The 18,840-nt window shown below is 42.0% G+C and overlaps 1 protein-coding gene across 10 annotated transcripts in view; it reads right to left on the reverse strand.

The window, feature by feature from the left end:
* Positions 1-11,712, reverse strand: part of ZNF462 (zinc finger protein 462) — a 141,551-nt gene extending 129,839 nt beyond the window's left edge. For 3 of the 10 annotated variants that reach the window (XR_009051305.1, XM_057721485.1, XM_057721484.1), the window contains exon 1: positions 8,544-9,227. The gene's annotated coding sequence lies outside the window, so the exon portion shown is untranslated. Of the gene's footprint in view, positions 1-7,845; positions 8,251-8,543; positions 9,228-11,651 lie in introns of those variants that run through there. The other 7 variants (XM_057721482.1, XM_057721478.1, XR_009051304.1 and 4 more) reach the window with 6 other exon arrangements.
* Positions 11,713-18,840: the final 7,128 nt, after the last annotated feature.

The raw sequence follows: 18,840 nt of genomic DNA on the forward strand, positions 1-18,840 counted from the left end.
ACTTTCTGCTGTGCTCTATTCTCTACTTCGCTCCTTTTCCAGGAAAATCTCCACCCAAGTCTACTTAACCAGCTCCTTCAAGTTTCCATCTGCCCTCTATCAGCAACGCCGTATTTGTAACCCCAAAGTCTCCCAAGATATAAATTGTCTCCCAAGCCCAATTCTGGTTTTTTTACCATAAGAACTGACCAAAGAATGTGGGTCTGAGCACTGGTCTTCATATTTCACATGCAATAGGTAGCAAATTACAAGGTTTTTTTCCACTTGCTTTATTGTTTTCATAAAAGCAATGTCTTTCTTCCAGCAGGCTCTTCCCAGTGGACAGACCTTTTCTCTTTTGACCTGTCAATCATTCTCCTGCCTCTCTCCGTCTCTTCCTTCTCCCCTCCAAGCAGTCTCTCCTTCCCAGCAAATTTCCACCACGTAATTATGGCAATGCTTTAGCCTACTTTTCTGTTAGCTTAACAACCCTGTCTATTTTCTACTTGTGCTGATGCTACTGTTTGCTTTTCTGACGGGCTAATCCGTGTATCCTTTCAAGGCCTAACTTCCCCTACCATGATAGCAGCTGGAGATCTGATTCACAGGTGTCTTCCAAAGCTTTTCATTAGCAATAGAAATGAGATGGTTTAGAAACCCATTTCTTAATCTGCAGGTGAGTACTGGAACCTTTGTGCAGTGAACATCTTTCAAGTATCCCACATTGTGCCACTGCACAATTATTTCCTGACTAATAAGTACAATGGTATGGGCACATTTGTCACGTTTAAAGGGAGAATGCTCCCTCAGAGGAGATCAGCAGCCGCCTTTCCTCCACCTGGTCTCTGGCATGTCCCAGCTCAAGAGAAAAGCTCTCAGCTGACATGAGCAAAACTGAAAGACAATGACTTTCCCTTCTTACATCTGAACAGGTAAGAGAAGAATTCCAAAATGTGAAGGCCTTAGCTCGTGTTCTGGTTCAACTGGCCGGACGAGGGCTTAGGGAGCGAGTTTGGCCTTCCCCAGCTGGGCCCTGTGGCAGCTAAGCCTCTCCACAAATCCTGGGCTTAATTACTCCTGACACAGTTGTCTCGCCTGGGCCTCCAGCTCCTTTTGTGTTCAAACCAATCTGAATCCAAAGGTAAGTCTTTGCCTACTCATCTTGGACAAATGCTTAATTTCCTACTAAGTGATCCTAACACAATCTCATCAGGACCCATTGGTTGCGAGTGGAATTTTCCCCATCTTTCCTTGCACGGTCTTTGTGAAAAGTCTACTCGAAAGCCTGGCAAGTCACTTTCTGAATTAAGCAGTCTGCATCTTCAAGGATTTATTTTTGGAACAAATAAGTGCCTCCCCACCTTCGCTTCACCCTCTAGAGCAGGCTGTGCTCTCTGAATCAAGTTAGGGGTAAGCTGTGGACAGACCCGGCTGAAGTGTTTTCTTAATATTCAGAAGCAACATGCAGTGAACTCAATAAGCAAACACATGAAAGCAAGGAAATCAATACCAAAATACCCATGACCTGGCACAAAAAGAAACCTTCCCTCCAAGAATAACTCAAGAAAAAACTGTCTCCAGCTAGGAATCAGGCAAGAATGCTTTGAAGACAAGTCATTTGCTCACCAGAATTACAAGACAATGCGCTTGCAGGTGAACCATTCGGGTAACCTCTCACCCCACACTACTCTGCCCCTTGTCCCTGCAAGCTCTGAAACATCCAAGTTGGTGTTGGAGCCATACATCCCAAGATGACAAATCCTACATACACGGCGACCGATAGAGACAGGGTCCCTTGGAAAGTAGATATATTTTACACTAGCATTTCTGAGCAGAAAATGTAAATCCAGTTTCTCAGTGTGTGCAGTTCTCCAAATACAAAGTTCAAGGGGACAAAAGATTCAAAAGAGCTTCCTAATAAACTGTAAATGCAACCTAAACTCATAAAGAGCTATTTTCCCTCACTTGCAAACTTCTCCTCTTGGGTTTTATAAATCCCAGAGACAGTTCCATTCAGGATTATCTTCTCTCCAATGCCCTCCCACCCCCACCCCCCACTTTTTTTTTTCTTCCTCAGTACTGGCATGCAAACCATGCTGTTTTAACTTCTTTCCTGTTCTCCCAGTTCTTCTGGAACATTTTATTTTCGACAGTCAACTCATCTGGAGGAGTGCCACACTGAGGTCCAACTGTTTATAGCATTAACTGTGTTTCTGCCAGAAGTCCACATCCAGCCCTACCTTCTCCAGACTGCCTCCTGGATTAAGAATTTATGCTTTCGTTTGGAAGAAGCTTAGAAAATGTGGAAACTTCCAAACATCACTCTTCTTCTCTACAAAGTTCCTCTCACTTGTCCAAGAGGAATCAGAAATGGAAACCCATGGTCACCCTTCTTCAAGTACTGTCCCATCCCTCTCTCATGGTTAAATGTTGCACGTGCTGTTCAAAAGGCATTTTAAAGATGACTTCATGTCTATTGGGGCATGGGAAATAACTAGCCATGGGTCTGCAAAAGAGAACTGGGCCACAAGAAGCTACATGGAGGGCACATTTTGGGGATGAGTCCGGAACACTGGGAGGCCACCAGTCATCGTTTTGGCCTGAATTTCACTCTCTTGGGCATTCATCAGTATTACAAAATGGCATCTCCGCAGAAGCCAGTTGAAATCTGTACCAGGTTGCAAAATAGATCCTCAGAGTCCAACTGTGGACACTTTGGTAAGTTGCAATAGACCCAGACAAACTTCCAGAAAAGGGCATTTGAAAAGGACTCCCCAGCCCTGGATGACAGAACTACAGAGAGGAGGACAATGAGAAGAAAAGCACAGCTACAGACCCAAGAGCTGAAAGTCCCATGAACAGAACTGGCCTCTGGAGTGTGTTATCACTTCTATGAATGACCACAGAAGCTCAGCCCCGGGCTCCCCAACATGCTACATTCAACTAACAAAATCAATGATCCTGCCCCACTAGCATAGGATTTCAGGTTTCTCAGACAGCCTTGCACTCTGGAGAGGAGAGCTGGTGTTTCACAAACCGCTACAATCACGGGCAGTAGAGCCGTGGAAAGGGCACTGGACTAGGAGTCAGCCGACCTGCGTTCTAGGCCTGGCTTTGTTACAAATGAACTTTCTGACCTGTGCAAGTCACTTCAAGTCTCTGTGCCAGTTTCCTCCTCAGTACAATGCAGGGGGAGGGGCAGATGTGAAGGAGATGATCTCTCTAAGACACAAAACAACCAGCTTCTCAATGAGAAGTTCTGACGAGTGATTATCAAATACTTAATATGCATCACTTAGGGTGTTACCAAGTAGTCAATTTTTAAATGATTTTTATGTTAATTTCTACTTGGGAAATAATATATTTGTCCATAACCCCCAAAATTTCAGCTTAATCCCGAAGTTCCCTGGAGTTCTTTCATATCACAATAAATGCCTCCTTTCTTTTCCTTTCTTATTTTTTTTAAGCAACCTTCCCCAAACTAAGACTTGTGCTATTAAAAGAGCTTAGAACTTCCCATTTCCTTGCTAGGGCTAAAATTAAACTGTCCATTCCTTAGGGCCCAACATAACATCTGCCAGATGTCTTGGCATATCACACAAGAAGAGGAATTTTCTTCTAACATTATCTACTTTCCTCTCTGTTTTCTCATAATCAATTAATAGGTCACCAACACCCAGCTAATGTTTCCCTCAAAGCCACCAACTTCCTAAGTATATGAACTTCACAACATACCTGCTTTCACACACACACACACACACACAGACACTGATTTTCTTTTTCCAGTTTACTAGCTTTTAGTAATAGACACCAGAAATATTCCCCCCACTTCTTCTGAATTTCCTTAGTTTCCACATGCCAATATCCAATCACACACCCATGTCAGGGCCTTTGCCATCTGAGTTCGTTATTTATATATTTCCTAATTTGTGAGTGTGGCATTGTGAAATAGCCTCTTGGTTCCCCAGCCATCAACTTGAAACAGTCAATGCAGCTTTGTCAATGTTCTGTCCCATGAGGCAGTAAACTATAAGTTTGATAAAGGCACATACCACAAAGAAGATAAGAAAGGTTACCTTAACCAAGAAATCTCAACACCAGGAAAGAATCCAAGATAGACTAGACCCTATTAAACTCCATCACACAGAAAACGGGACTCTTTCCCAAGGCAATTTTACCATTCTTTCCTTTCAGGAAAACTGACCACAAGTACTTTAAAGTCCATTAGTACAGGTGGATTTCTTTTTCCCCTGCTGTCTTCCGGAAGGCTCATTAGAAAGAAAAAAATATATATATATATATATATTTAAAATAATTATTTCCTCTAAAAGTTGTCTCCAACTCCAAAGAGTATGCAAAAACACAAGTCCTTGAAGAATGTGATCAACGAATTAGATGGACATAAATCTAATATGAGAAAGACCCAACAAGACTCAATAAGAATCTTTTTTATGGCAGTGTGCATCACAACTCACATATACTTCTCTAGAATGATTTCTGTGATATATTAGAGCAAATTAGGAAAAAACCTGCCTAACGAGCCTCATCAACTTGATGTCTTAAAAACAAAAAGGATCTCTGAGCTTTGACACCAAATGAGAAGGTTCCATTGGACACTTTTTATTTCTCTCAGTGGTTTATCCTAAATACTTGTCCCATTTTGAACGCACATGTCTAGAAAAATGCAAGAAACCATATCTTGAATATAATGGTGTTTCTCATGTTGGTGAAGAGCATTAGAGATGGCTGTGTCTCTTAGGTGACCAGTTAGAACACATTCTCAAACTCCAAAATCCCTCTTAGGTACCTAATTTTTTCCCTCCAGAAAAGTTTGGCTCTAAGCCTGTCTATAAAGACACCAAAACACTTGGTTGCAAAGTAAAAAAATATGAGTCAAAAAATATGGTTGCTGGACTGGCAACCAGTTTGTCAGCTTTTCCCCCCACTGAAAGAAGTAGTTAACCAGCTGTCCAGGTATCAGCAACAACAAAGATATCATGGAAGTTTGCTTCAAGATCAACATATAATGTATTTATGTTTACATAACATATATGTCTAATTAGACGCAAAATTATCTGGTAATCACTTCCCCAAACAACTCTTTTTATCCCATTGTATTTGAACTTCCAAGCCTGAATATGTAACACACACACACACACACACACACACACACACACACACACACACACACACACACACACATATATATGCAGTAGCAAATTTAAATACAACATTGATGACATGCCACTTAAGAGCAAAAGTAATGGTATCAAAAAATAACACTCAAAAAATGAATAATGAAAGGTATGATTCCAAGTAAGATTTTTTTAAGTGCTCTTGGAGAGACCTAGGTTTTTCATAAAGAAGCAGAGCCCTGAAGAGAAGTATTTTTAAATGAGCACACACATCAACTGTGAATCTTGAAAACCATACATCTTCGTCTGCAAAAACAGGGTTTTACTTCATTGACCATGGACAATTATCAGCTATAGAACCATGTATTTCTCTTCTCCTTTCACACACCTCAGAAGAACAATAACCCTCAATTAATGACACAACAGTTTGGCTTGAAAAATGTGATGTTGTCATATACAGCACTGTGCATTTACTGAATGACACTGCTCCCAGTTACCCAACAGAATATAATTACATCTAGAATCTAAAACCACCTCAATCTGCACAAAAATACTGTGGACGTAAAGAACTTTGCACACACACAAATCTGACACATAATGAGAAAGCAAAGCAAGAAAAAAGCTGGTATAAGTCGCTCACCAATGTGTTCCTTATTTCTGTTGAAGCTGGTACCTTTCTATATTTCTCCTTATTTGAAAACAAGGTCCAATCAGCCTCCTTACAATATATTATTAATTGGTTCTGAATCTCCTCCAAGTTTTCATTCCACTGTGGAGCCTTCCTCACCTATCTCCAAGAGTTCATCTAAAATTCTTCCAACATCTTCCCTCATCCTCAAGATGGCTACCTTACCTAATGGAAAAGCAACATCTTCGTGGTTGGCTTTTATAAATTTCTCAAGTATCTCAGGATTTAGTTCTTCACTTGGATCAATTACATACATTCTCTAGAACTAATCTGTGAGAACTCCAATCAGTGTGTGGACTGGGTAGGTTTGGGTCCTTTCTTCAAATCATCCTCACAAAATGTCTTCCTCTAAGACTAATAAATTCCTCCCAATTAGAAAGGTGATGCTACCTGGACAGAAGGTTTTCTCAACTGACATAATATTTTAAAATTTTGTTTCCATAGTGACATTGTTAAGAAGACATCTGATATTTCTGAAGACTTACAGTACTTGAGAACACAGAAAAAAACAGCAGAATGAAAGGGAAGAGGGAAAACAAAGGAACTAAAAGAAGGCCTAATACACAAATGGAGCATCCTGAAAAGAAATGTAGACCTTCAAGAAACTGGTGTCAGCCAGTCTTAGAGTTCCTCTGAGATCTTGCAGGATTTGCTGTTGCTGCTGTTGTTTTGCAGAAATCAACCCCAACCAGACAATAAAGTCTTGCAATGCATCAAAACATGATGATAACCAAGCCTCAGAACTCCAAAAATCTCAGCTCAGGGTCACCACCATCTTCACAATGAGGAAATCACATTTCCTGGTGACTTGCAGGAGACCTGGAGCAGCTTAAAGTTGTGTGAAGACCTCAGTGGAAAAATGTTTAAGGTTTTGCTTTGCCTTTCCAGAAGGAGGTCAAAACCCTTCAGGTCCACTCAAAAGGAGAGAAAAAAATTCCAAAAGTTTACTTGAAAATGGAAACAAACGCCTCCATAACTTGTGAAAGCACTCCTTGGGTGGCAGAAAAATCTGAGCAGCCCTTCCAAGCCCCTCATTCCCTTGCATAATGAACAGATAGTGAGGAACCACCACAAGATTCACCCCCTGGCAAGGGAGAAGGAGAGGCAGGCAAGCCTCGTCCTCCAGCCATCACCAACAGAGCTTCAAAATGGAGACATCCATAATTTTATAAACACTTCTCAGCTTTGTCTCCTGGAAACCCGCTCTCCTCCATTTTCTGGTGGAGTTACAACATGACACGGGCTTACCTGACTCAGTTCCCAGCTCTCAACCAAACTAGTTACTTCCTCAAAAATCCTGCAAGCCACCTCCAGAAACAAAACCAAAGCAAACCAAACAACCAACACAGACACTCAGACACAGTCCCCGGGAGCCCTGGGAGAAAGCCCCAACTGGTTGGTCTTTTCCCATCCCAGACGCGTGCTTAAAAATGAAACTTTTTTTTTTTAAAGTAGGGGAGGAATATAAAAGGAACTCCAGGCAGCCTCCCTCCCTCTCTGTAGGTTAGAAGCTACAATGAAAAGAAAATGAGGGTTCCTCCAGGAATGGTGAAAAGCCTGGAGAATGAACGTGAGAAGAAGCTTTGTGTTTTGGAGTCTGGACTGGAACCAAAGCAGACAGCTTGCAAATGGAGGACAGGGAGATAAAGAAAGGGAAAGAGAGGGGCTGCTCCAATGGGGGGGAGGCGGCTGCGGCTTCCCCTCGCGCCTGGAAGGAGGGCAGACCCCTGGGAACTGCACCAGGAGTCAGGCGACCCCCAGGCGCCTGCTTGGGGTCTTTTCTCCCTTCCTCAGAGGAGAGCCAAGCGTGTGTAATGGCTTCTCCTCTCCAGAAACCGTTGTCCTCCACTAGACGCTTCTGAGCCCCCAGCCTGGAGACAGCTCCTCAGCTGCTCCTGAACCTGCGCCCCTCTCCCGGCCGGCGCCCCCAGCTCCTCGCCTGTCTGCTCACCAGCAGCGCCGGCAGCCGCCGCCGCCACCCCCCGACACATCCCGACCCCGCATCCCAACTTCGGGGAGAGAGAGAGAGAGAGAGCCAAATACCTGAGGAAGAGGGGGTGCCAATCCGCACGGCTTTGCCATCGGGCTGGGGACAAGCAGACAGAGAGGGAGAAAGGAAGGAGAGGGACAGAGAAAGAAAGAGGTCAACCCGCTCAGGTCGGGGCGGCCGGGAGCGCTCCCTTCTCTGCCCCTCGCTCGCTCCCTCTGGCTCTCGGCTCAGGTCTCCTCGACTCCCGCCCTCCGCCCCCCTCTCTGTCCCTACTCCTGTCCCCACACCCGGAGCATCCGTCCTAAGCCTCCAGCTCTCTTCTCACTCATCTTTCATTTTCTCTTCTCTCCACAGAACTACACGAAATTAATTAAGCCACTGCGCTCCGCTTCCCCCCAGCAGAAGGAGCAGCCAGCAGGAAAAGCACAGCCACCTCCACTGCCACCACCACCACCACCTTCTCCTCCTCTTCCTCCTCCTCTTCCTCCCTCGCTTCTCCTCCTCCTCCTCTTCCTCCTCCCCCTCCAACTCTCTCTCCCTCCTCCTCCTCCTCCTCCCCCTCCTCCTCCTCTGCTCTCTCGCTTCTTCTCCTCTTCCAACAGCCAGTCCATGCAGGGGACTTCCTCTCCTCCCCGCTCCACCAACCCTCCTTGGCCGAATGAATGAGCGCGTTTGTGCCTCCACCACCCCGCGCTCTCCTCCCCGCAGCACTCGGACCACCCCGAGGTGCTTGTTAATTGCAGTAACTTACAGAGGAAGCGTCCCGGCGCCGGGAGGTGTTTCGGGTTCTCCAGCCCCACCGCCTCCTTATCCTCTTTCTCTTTCTCCTCTTCCTGCTCGGGTTATTGTTGTGGAAGTTGTTTGGGAGTCTCATGTGCTTCTGCCGGGTCTCAGCAATGGAGGATCGCCATCTTCCCTGCCTTCCTCGGCTCCTCAGACTCGCTGCAGCTGCAGATGACCTGAGATATCCGTCTCTCTCTCCCTCTCCCTCTCTCTCCCTCCCTCCCTCTCCCTCTCACTCTCTCCCTCTCTCTCCCTCTCCTCTTCTCTCTCCTATCCCTTTCCCTCGCGCTCTCTCTCTCCCTCTCTCTCTCTCTCCCTCCCTCTGTGTCTCTCTCTGAATAATGAGCAACCAGAGGGAGAGAGAAAGCAAGACAGAAAGAGAGAAGGCAGACAGTCTTCTCCTGCCACACAAAACGCCGGAGCACCAGGGGGTGCGCGAAGCCTTTCTAATAACAACAACGTGCGGGAGAGAGGAAGAAAAAAGAGAGAAAGGAAGAAATGAGGAAAGGGCTGGAGGGGGAGAAAAGGAAGAATTATCCAAGAGCTGGAGAAGAGCAGAAGGAGAAGGTGGAGGAGATGCTGAGCCTGCGGCTGCTGTCCCCCCTCCCCCCCGCTGAACCCCAGAAGGAGGCAAGGTGGTTGCAAAGTTAAGGCTGGGACATTGTCTTTGTCACTCAGAGCAACACAGAGCCAGGCCAGTGAGATGCAAGAGGAGGCGGTGGCGGAGGAGGAGGTGGTGGTGGAGGAGGAGGAGGAGGAGAAGGAGGCAAAGGAGGAGGAGAAGGGGAAGAGGCAGATGAGATGAATAAAGACCTGAGGAGAAGGCGGTGCGAGGAGCGCGGCGGCCGGGCTGAGGCGTGCGCGCTCGCTTCCCGGAGGCGCCCGGCCGCCCCGGCCGGCAGAGGAAGCCCCCAGTGAGGACCCTGCCCCGTCGCTCATAGCGCTCCCACCATCAGCCCAGCCCGAGGCGCCGAGCCCCGGCCCCAGAGAGTCCCTCACACGCATCCATCTAGAGGCCAATCTTTGCAAAGAGCATACATGGGGAACTAGAGGTTGCAAGTCTAAACCCAGATCAACCACGTGGGGCTTTTTAATCCCTTTCCAGCTTGCGATGTGAGTATCTCCAGTGAAAAGCTCAAATTGTCCATTACTGGCACGTATTTTGAAGTCGTCTCCTCCGAAATAAAGGCTCATTGTGCATTTTATTTCTTTTCTGATATGGGAAGGGGGGGTGGGGGAGGGAAAGAACCCATCATTCTGAGCCTCGGAACCACCACTTTCTTTTCCTAACTTGTGAAGTGTTTTGACGGCGCACCAAAAGGGAAAAAAAGAAGCCTACTTAAATAACTTTACACCCTCCAGCCCCGCGTTGTTTGCACTTTCTGGCTGATCATCTAAAGCTTCGGAAAGTAACAATCAGAGCTCCTAATGATAAGGTGTCATGGTGTTGAAGACGAGAGAGCCAAGATGAAGCTTTCACACCTTGAATTTTTATTTAGTGTAATTCCCCACAAATCGTTCTGAACTGTTTATTTTGCAAGGGAGTGGGTTTACCCTCCTCTCTCACTAGGTCTAACTTCTCCTAAGGCTTTGATTTGATGGGGTGGGGAGGGGCGGGAGGTGGTGCCTACAGGATAAAAAAATCAATACAATAAGTCAGAAGCAATTGAAGTTCAAGGGCATGGGCTGCTTGTACCATTTCTATGTCTCGCCTCCACGAGTTGGACATCAACAGCCTCGGGAGAGAGAAACACGCAGCGCGCGGGGCAGAGACCTTAATTAAAGTTTCTTTTGTCCGCGTCTGAACTGGGGGATGTAGTCGGATTCCTTTGCATTGGGGAGCGCGCATCCGGTGGAGAAGGCGCGGTGTAGAGGATCCAGGGCAAGGCTGTCCTCTGTAACACTACCTCCTCCCACCCCCAACAACAGTCCGGGAAGATATCCCCATAAACCCATACAATAAAGGGGAGGAGAAGACGCGCACGGAGTTGGTTCCCACCAGGTAGCGGGGTTTTAGAAACACATCTGAATCCTTTCCCAAGCTTTTCCCCAGTCGTTTATTCCGGGGCAGAATCTCTCACCCAGAGGCACGATTTCACCCCCTTCCAGTCAACACTTCCTGCCCTTTTCTCCTCCCACTCACAGTGAAAAGCTTGGGAGCCCTAAAAGGGTGTTGATGGCGGGGGTGATAAATAAATAAATAAATGACACTCTACGCGTGCGGTGGAGAAGAAAGGAGGGGGAGGGAGAGGCAAGGCGAGGAGAGGGAAGAGAAAAAGTAGGGAGAGGAGAACCAGGAGGAGAAAGCTCAGAGGCGAAAGGGAAACGCGAGTCAAAGAAAGAAGAGAAAGAAGAAAGAGAGGAGGACGGTAAGGCTGTCCAGGACTGAAACGACCCTGGCTTTGTATAGACTTGGGAGGACTCCCCCCTTCCAGGTGCCTGGAGGGACCTGGGGAAGTCCTCCTGCCCCGAGCTCCTCCCCCCGGGGACCCCAGGGGTGTCTGAGCGCTGGCCGCCGCTCCCCCATAAATTCCTCGTGGCACCGAGAGGAAGCGCGCCAGGTCTCAGCCGTCCCTTCACTGCCCCGGCTGATAATTTACCTCTTTGTCTTTAATAAAAAGCTGACTTTTTCTGTCAAGCTCTGCACCGGGAAAATAACAATCGTATTTCAGGTTGAGAGCTCCTATTACTGCTGGGTTTTGGAGGCTGTGATAAAATCTTCATCGACGTGAAGGTACCTTCTGGGTTGGTTTGGGTCGGAAGTCCTAAGATGGGGGCCGCCCTTCCCCGGGGGCAGGGGGGGCAGGGGCGCGGGGAACCCGGCGGTGCGGAGGGAGGAGGAAGCGACGAGGTCAGAGGAAACCCAAGGCTCCTGGGGCACCAAAGGGCTTCCCGCAGTCGGGGAATGAGCCCTGGGGAGGAGCCTTTCGCGAGAACGTGAGCGCGCCCCAACACGCCTCAGACCTCGTAAACCCACTTGGCAAAGACCGGGGAAGCGGCTGGCGGACCGACTGCGGTGAACTCAAGAAATTAACCTGCGCTGCAATTAAACGGGCTGCCGCCCTTTCAGACTCACCTCGAGCGACCGAGATAGAGAGCTCCCGAACCGGCCGCGGGGGGACCTGGCTCCTCCCTCCGGTCCCAGGAGAAGAGGACAAAAAGGGGAGATGGACTTGGAGATGGCCCCGCCCTTCAAACGCTCCAATCCTTGGAAACTAAACCTCCTCTCCAAGCCTCCACGTCTAGAAGGGACAAAGGCAGCGAGGAGATCTAGAGACCGATGGGGAGATAGGTGGCTTTCGGGCTTCTCAAGTGGGCGCTTTGGGCGGAAGGTACAATGGCTGAGTTTCCATTCCAAATGCAGGATAGTCTTTAGAAGACCATCTTCTGCTTTTGAAGCAAATTGACTTCCCAAAGCCGTGAAGCAAACTACTGCAAAACTCCCGCAAAGCCCTGCTTTCTGAATGTGGGAAGGCTAAAATTTCAGTTAATGATGCCATACACAAATTTTTCGACTTCTTTTTTTGAAGTCACAAGTGCCTTAACTATCCATCTAAAATAATTGAAAGAAATTAACATGAAAGAAATAAACATAGTGGGGGGCGTGGGCTTTTTGTTTGCTTGCTTGTTTTTATTGGGGGTAGTTTTCTTTCAAATGATAAAGCATTTGGATAAATAAAAGCTAGGTCACTCAAGGCAAGTGTTGTGGCTGAAGGTTTTAGTGAAAACCTTGACAAACTTGGCACTTAAGCAACTGTAATTATGCTTTGCCATTAGCGGACCATTAAGATATACAGGAGAAAGTTCACACCTCCTGCTATTTCATTCTCTAAGAATATTCACAAAGATAATACAAGCCTTGTTGGTGGGTTATCTTCTCCACCAGGAGGGTTAATTTCTAAATTTTTTAATTAAAATGGAAAAGCTTAGGTTTTGTACACAGGCAACAATGTGAGGCAAGTCTCGTGGGGACACGTTGACTCCGTGAAATTTGCCTTTTGTTACTGTACCCTATGCCATTATTCCCCTGGAGTCATATGGGATTTCAAGAGTTTGTTAATGTTCCAGGAAATATGAATACGTGGGAAGTCTGGACTTTCTTCTCCCTTATCATGGGCGACTGGCATACAGACTCTTCATAAAGGGAAAGTATGGCTCATCAAAAGAGTGACTTTATGAGCATTAATAGAATAATAAATCTTGCAATTTTAGCTCAAGAAACAGTGGAGTCCTATAATCAGAGTGACCCATGCAAATATGATTCACTTACTTGCCCAACTCTAGCAGAATAGGGATAATCTGTAAATCATTTTGGTTTTTAAAGGTTAGGAAAGGAAATCACCCAGACCTCTCAAAGAAAAGTGTTTATGGGGGGAAAGGGGACTTCTGTCCCCTGCAGGAAGGAATCATGGAAAGAAGGAAAAGTTGGTCCAGAGGTACATTAAAAAGATAGAATTTCAACTGAAACGAGTGAATAGGTGGTTTAATGTCATTGTTTCAATATTTACATTATATCATATAAAAAAGGAAAAGTCCTGCTTCCTGAAAAGTATGCAAAAGTATGCAAAAAAAAAAATTCTGGTTTATAAGCCTACTTTCTAAATTCCAGCTGGAAAACTGTTTAAGCTAATGATTTTAGCAAAACAAAGAGTAGATGAGTAGAGAGTATGGCTTTTTCAGAAGTCTTAATTATTCTGTCTTTAAACATTTGACCACACACCTCTTGAACTCAAGTTATTTTCTTTCCTATGTAAAACTCCTTTTCCATGCAATTCAATATAGTATTTTTACTATTTGAGTTTATCTTCAATGGGCTATTTATTTTGAATTTTTGAGATCTTTTACTCTCGTTGGACATGTCTACTCTTTAAAAACTTTTTTTTAAAAGACTTCAAATTGGATAATTCTGGACTCTGCACATATCACAAAAGCGAAATCACTAATACACCTTCTTTCTGATCCCTTACAGAAAAATCAATATATTCTCATAAACCCAATCTAAACATATGTAACTAGTTGACTAGTGTCCATGCCTAGGGAGAAGTGATTGAAAGAAGACAAACGTGGATAATTCATGATTCTGGACAGCCCTGAAAGGAAGAGAAATTGCAATAACTTATATTAAACTTACCCTGTGTGGATCTTTGTATATATGTCTTTGGATACCAAAGAAGATGTTTCAATAGCAATGTTCTAAAAAGAAAATTGTTTTCAGTCTTTTGCCCATAGGTAGAAGTTAAATTTACAGTTCTATCAAACTACTTACTGTAATACAGAACATTCATGCAGAATGTCCGTGAACTGTTGAATATTTGTTTAGCATCTACAGTATGCCATACTCAGCTGAATACCAGGGATGCAAAGGTGAATAAGAGAAGATGAGTCAAAGTCTAAATGCATAGTCTACTTCAGATACCACTAGCTTTAAAATCCCGTTGTATGGATTTATATAGAACTTTAGATTTTTACTCACTCAAAAGCTGTACAGGACTCTGACCAAAAAGGAGGCTATGATTAATTTGAACACTTTTTGTTCATGCTATGGAGTTATTAGGAAGTAATATTTTGTTACAATAAAATTCTAGTATTTTATTTTTAAAGCCAATGTCTTGCATTAACTCATAATTTAACATGAAATTCTAACTAGAGAAGATCTTTTTAGGAAGAAAGAGCTGTGTTAGATCAACTATGATTAGATTAACCAAAATTCATAAAAAAAAGACTCAACTGAAAGATTGTCTATTTTTGAGGTATCCCTTCTAACTGACAGGCCAGTATTTCCAGATTCCTACTACTTGCATTCAAACTGAAGCCCAGAGAGGGGATATGACCTGGTCAGGAAAACAGAGCTAGTCAAAGGCGTCAGCTGTACAAGCTGTGCTTCCATGGCAGTTTCCTAAAGTTATCATTCTGATATCACCCTCAAGATTTCTTTTTTTTTTTGACATGCTTCCATACTACTTGTACTCTTATTTACTTAACATATATTATTTTTAAATGAACTTAAAAAATCTTAGCTCCATCAAAAGTAGTAATATTCATGAAATCACGGGTCTGATGGGCTATTTATAAATTTTCAATACACATCAAAATAAATATATTATTAAAATGAGAATAAAGAAAAAAGATTTTGTATTAAAAAACCAATCTGATAATATACATGCCAAACTCTTAATGGTAAGGAGTGAGAAAGATGAAAAGGAATGTGTTTGAGCTATTATTTTGTGTACAAATAGGAATCACTTTTACAATTTAAAAAATAAGAAAAAAACTGTATGGTCTAGTGGTGGCTAGCATAGCCTCAAAGTAAGCTTTTTCATTATATATACTTATAGGAAGTAAACATTAGCACAAGTCTTTTTAGTGCAATTTAACAATATATATTTAAAGTCTAAAAATATTCACACTTTTTGTTCCCTTAATTCCTCCTCTTAGAATCTACCCTAAGGAAACAGTCAAAAATGTGGAAAAGATTTATGCAAAAAACTGATAGAGGTAAACTAAACAATTAAAAATAACTTGTGATTAAGAGAAGAGGAATGGTTAGTCAATAATAAATCCCCACTATGACATACTAGGCAGCTTAAAATTTTTATGAAGATTTTGTAATTAAATAGAAAAATGGCTTCATGCTAGGTAAAAGACCTAGATATAAAATTATGATCACTGATTATTTTTTTCCGAATACACACACTCAAATCACTTTGAAAGGAAATATACCAGCATTTCAATAGTAACTTGACTTCTCATCATAAAAATTTTAGACAATGTAGAACTTATAAATGATCTATATAAGTTATAGAAGTATATAAACCATATATACATATATGTGTGTATATGCACATACACACACACACACTATGAGGTTGACTGCTTTGTTTGAACTGAGTTGTCAATTATCTGTTTTAGTATTTCAAAACATTTAAAGTTAAGTGATAGAACCCACTTTTATGTGTCTGGTAATTATAAATATGTCTTAAAGACCTTATTAATATTGCTAATAAAACAGTGTCACAGTATCTGTTTTTCACAAAGATAGTTTAATTTGCTTTTGACAGGGACAATAGGAAGATCTGAGTGAGTATTTTGAGTATATTTTTATATAGAAAGGAAATTTAGGACCAAAGAGATTGAATGATTTAACCCAAGGTCTTCCGACGTTAATAGTGTAAAGGAGGCTAAAATCCAGTTCTCCCAATTTCTACTCTTATATTCCGAAATCTAGAATTCCATACAATCCCAAAAATATTACCAAATACTATCAAAGGGAAGTTTCTATGAAAAAGGTTGTCTTCATCAATTATGTGAATGAGAACGCCAATACTCTTTTACACCTAAAACTTAGCAGAAATATACACTGTGTAGTTATCTGTATGTATATTTCCCAATTGTTAAGAGTATATATAATTCTCAGCCGTTGAAGATATGGAAAAATAGACCCTCTAGTTCTCAGTGGGAATACGAAGAGTTTCAATCTTTTTGGATGTATTAGCAGTCTTTAACCTAGGAATTTAACTTTTAAAAATTGACTTAGGAAATATTCATAACTGTCATCAAAAATTTTTGTACAAGGGAGTTCATTGTGGCATTAATACCTAACAACAAGTGATTGGTTAAAGAAATTATGTTCATCTATGTAATAGGAAGTTATACAGCTATCAAATTCTGTAAGGAATATTAAATGATAGTGAAATAGTTACATGATTTTTCAATAAGGGGAAAAATAGATTTCAAAACCGTATGTGTAATACTATCCCATATTTGTAAATATGTGTGTGTACCTAGGCATCAAAAAATTATTTAAAAAGTATAATCAAAGTGTTAATGGTAGTTTTTTCCAGGTGATGTAATTTTTTCTAGGTGATGTAATTACACGTACATTATGTATTTTTTTCCACTGTGGCTTCTTAGATTTTTTAAACATTTGTACAATGAATCTCTTTTGCAATTAGAAAGAAAAATCTTTAGAACTTCCAAATAAATTTTGCTACTGTAAGATTTCTCTTATATCACGGAGACTGGCCAAACCAAATGTTTGTCTAATTTGTAAAAAAAAAAAATTTAACTGTACAGTTTTATTAATCATTATTTAAAACGCACACACCTTGAAATCCTTCCATACATTCATTTGATTTTCCAAACAGCCTTTACCCAGAGTTCAATGCTTCTAGTACAGATTTTGGGTGAAAACTACCAGCACCAAGGTGACTTGACTTTGCATTGACCAACCATCACCCATGACTGACCTGTTGTAGATTTCATGGGAGTTGCCCTTCCAGGATAACATGGAGTCTACACATACTCTTCTGTCTACTATGTTGGGGTTTGATTTCATAGCAAGCTGCTAAAAACAGTATTTCACAAAAGTTGCTCATTGGCTACACGTTCTTTTAAGTGCCTGGAATGCAGAACAAGTTTATTTTTTAGTATCTTTCTGTTGTTTTTCAAGGTGCAGATTTTAAGTGAGCATTTATTGATTTAATGTTTATAATAAAGACAAATCCAGATCTAACAACGAACATCGACTCACTAGTTTCCAGCTCCTGCTCTTATGAGTGATGACCTTGGGCTCCATGCATCAGTTTCCACATCTGTAAAAGAAGTAAAATTAAATACTTACAGAATGGCTGAGGATTTTTTAAAATTAACTTTTATTGAAGTATAGTTAATTTACAATGTTGTGGTTATGAGGATGTTTTTTGTTTTTTTGGTTTTTTTTTCTAATTTATTTATTATTTTTGGGGGGAGGATGTTTTTAAAATATACACAAGGAACATGAAAATCTGTAACTGCCAGCTAATATGATCTATGTTCTTATTTATTTATTTATTGGTCACAGTGTGCAGCTTGTGAGATCTCAGTTCCCCAGCCAGGGATCAAACCCATGTCCCCTGCATTGCAAGCTCAGAGTCTTAACCACTGGACCACCAGGGAAGTCCCTGATCTATGTTCTTAAAGCTTTACTGTGAGGCAGCATAGGTGAAGAGCTCTAAATTTGGAGTCAAGAGTTAGGTATCTAGTCCTGGAAATCAAAACCAGAATATGTACACATAACAAAAGAAATTCATTACTATTTAAACAAATCTTAAAAATCAACAGTGATCATTTAAAATACAAAACCTAAGTATGATTAACTGTAAGTTCTCCTACTACAATTTATTTCTGTTTGTTAGTTCACTTTGTCATTTGCTAAAACTCCCAGCCACCAGATGTGGCAGTAGGGCCAAAGGGTTTTTTGTTTTTTGTTTTGTTTTAATTAATTTTTATTGGAGTATATTTGCTTTACAATGTCGTATTAGTTTCTACTGTACAGCAAAGTGAATCAGCTACACATATACGTGTCCCCTCTGTTTTTGGATTTCCTTTGCATTTAGGTCACAACAGATCATTGAGTAGAGTTCCCTGAGCTATACAGTAGGTTCTCATTACAAAGAGATTTTAGAAGTGGAAAAGAAAATCTTAAAATCAAGAAAAGTTTTTTATTGCTATCTCAAATCCAAGAAATGGTTGTATATGCTCAGAAAAATCTATACAATGCAGGAACTGTTATAATAAATGTAAATAAATAAACTATAGCAATGGGCAGCATTTTATTTTACTTCATTTTCTGTGAATTGTACAGAGATCACCATTGTTCATTGGTCTAGCTTCTGGATCAGCACTGTTCTGCTGGAGCACAATTTGAAAACCACTGATCTATTCCAGATGAGAAAATGGTCTCAAGGAAAAGTGATTTGCCCTGGATTACAGACCAAGTTATTGAAGATCCAGACCTACCCAGTTCCTCTTTATAGCAATTTCTGCTACATCGAATTTGCCTATTCTAGCAAAAGAGATTTCCTTGAGCTGGTATTAAGTCAAAAACTCAGGTATCTTCTTTTTTCCCTCCTTCTCTTCCTCCTCCCTCTCTTCCTTCCTTTCTAAGATTTCCTAGAAATGAAAAACTGTACCCTACATGACCAACAATAATTAACAGCTTAGTCAACCAATAAATAATTTTTATGCTTTCTCTAAATTATTTTGATGACTTTCAGTTCATATCATTTTTTTCTAATCTCAGAGGATTAGCAGAACAGCTAATTGTGTTCTCCATATATCAACATCTTCTGTTCCTCGGGAATGTTTAGGATTTTCCTTCACCTTTTTTTTTTTTTTGTCTTACTCTAAAAGGGTTTTTATAGGCTTAGGACCAGGAAAAAAAAAAAAAAGACAAAAGCGACATAAGGTTTTTTCACCTGGAAAATTATAATTCTGCTTTTATTTCA

The sequence above is a fragment of the Hippopotamus amphibius genome, chromosome 2 (assembly GCF_030028045.1).
Source record: "Hippopotamus amphibius kiboko isolate mHipAmp2 chromosome 2, mHipAmp2.hap2, whole genome shotgun sequence".
Lineage (NCBI taxonomy): Eukaryota > Metazoa > Chordata > Mammalia > Artiodactyla > Hippopotamidae > Hippopotamus > Hippopotamus amphibius.